This window comes from Schistocerca piceifrons, chromosome 1, assembly GCF_021461385.2.
Source record: "Schistocerca piceifrons isolate TAMUIC-IGC-003096 chromosome 1, iqSchPice1.1, whole genome shotgun sequence".
Classification (NCBI taxonomy): Eukaryota; Metazoa; Arthropoda; class Insecta; order Orthoptera; family Acrididae; genus Schistocerca; species Schistocerca piceifrons.
This window is the reverse complement of record NC_060138.1, coordinates 1,220,176,678-1,220,178,624: the sequence shown is the minus strand read 5'-3', so window position 1 is coordinate 1,220,178,624 and position 1,947 is coordinate 1,220,176,678.

Below are 1,947 nucleotides of genomic sequence, written 5' to 3'. Positions count from 1 at the left end.
CTTCGTAAATGACTCAGTAAATGGTAGGATTACCGATAGCATTAACAGCATTGATAAGAAAAGAAACATAAATGAATGTGTGAGAGAGGAACTCGGAGCCGACGATTTCTCTTGTTTGTTTGGGTGTTTGTTTTGCACATAATTAGAGCCGCATATAATTCAGTGTTAGTCCATTGTACATTTTGCGTCCTTACAGAATATAAATTGCATTTTATAAGTAATAAAAAGTAGTTGATCGCGTAACTTCTGCATTTTTATGCAGCCAAAGCAACTACTTTTGATGCAAGAACAGTTTACATGCACAAACATGAAAAATATATGTGAATATTATTATTGTTTCGTACTTAATATAACGTTCTTCATCATAATTAATGGCAAGAGTTTCCTGTTATCACTGATAAATCCAAAAGTTGTTTATGAATAATAAAAACATGTTCGATGCTGTATCGAAGCGATGTTTGATATATTTTTCTTTTACTGGCTTCTTTTATTTTACCTTGTTGTGGAGGAAATTGCCTTTCCTAGCTCTATGTGATTATTCTGTATTGCTTTCTTTTTTTCCACAGCGTCCCTCTGTTTCACGATACAAACAACAATTTACGAATAAAACCTGAATTAAACATTGACAAGTTCAGTTTTGCCGTAAGTACTATCTATTTCTAACTAACAGACAGGACGATAACTATGTAGAATAAAAATGTTCCGTAGCTTAGAAGACCTTTTGTATATCCTCACTCAGTTTCTAGACCGTTTACTACTTACGGTTTTTAGCGGAATCTAGTAAGACACTGATCGCATCGGTACAGAAAGTTATACACTACTGGCCACCGTAAATGCAACACCCTGAAGGAAGCATCCGAATCAAGTGAAATTTACACCATGGGTTTGCAGCGATGAGATATGCAACTGATTAGAATTTCAGCGCAGACGCACATCACGCGCGCCTGTGGCGCCACCTCATAGCGCCATTTAAAGCTTGGTGATTTCGACGAGTGTACGTTCGGCACGTGTGTTTACCTTGTGGTTGTTTCACAAGACGATCAATTATGCCTCGTAGACAACAGCGAACATCTTTTGATCAAGTATCCGAGTTCGACAGAGGAAGGATAGTAGCTTACCGAGATTGTGGATTATCATACAGAGACATCGCTAGTCGTGTTGGACGAAACAAAACAACAGTAATGCGGATATGTGACCGTTGGATGCAGGAGGGTACGACGGACCGACGTGGTCGATCGCATTCACCTCGGTGCACCACTGCACGTGCTGATAGGTAAATTGTGCGCATGGCAGTGACGGATCGCTCAGTGACATCCCGAACCATAGCACAGCACATTGCGTCTGTAACGCATCATCCAGTGTCTGCGCGTACCATTCGACGCCGTTTACAGCAGAGTGGTCTGTCCGCAAGACGTCCATTGCTTCGTCTACCATTGACGCAGAACCACAGACGTCTCCGTCGCCAATGGTGTGATGACAGACGGATGTGGACGGCAGAATGGAATGACGTTGTCTTTACTGACGAGGCACGCTTCTGTCTGCAGCACCACGATGGTCGGATTCGAGTGTGGAGACACCGTGGAGAGAGGATGCTGGACAGCTGCATTATGCACCGCCACACTGGTCTTGCACCGGGTATTATGGTATGGGGCGGTATTGGATTATACTCTCGCACGCCTCTAGTACGCATTGCCGGTACTTTAAATAGCCGGCGCTACATATCCGAGGTGCTGGAGCCAGTTGTCCTTCCTTACCTTCAGGGCTCGGCCACAGCCATATTTCAACAGGATAATACGCGACCACACGTGGCACGCACTGTCCGAAGGTTCTTCGTCAATAACCAGATTGAAGTGCTTCCCTGGCCGGCTCGCTCTCTGGATCTTTCGCCGATAGAAAACATGTGGTCCATGGTTGCTCAACGAGTGACCCAGATTACATCCCCAGCTG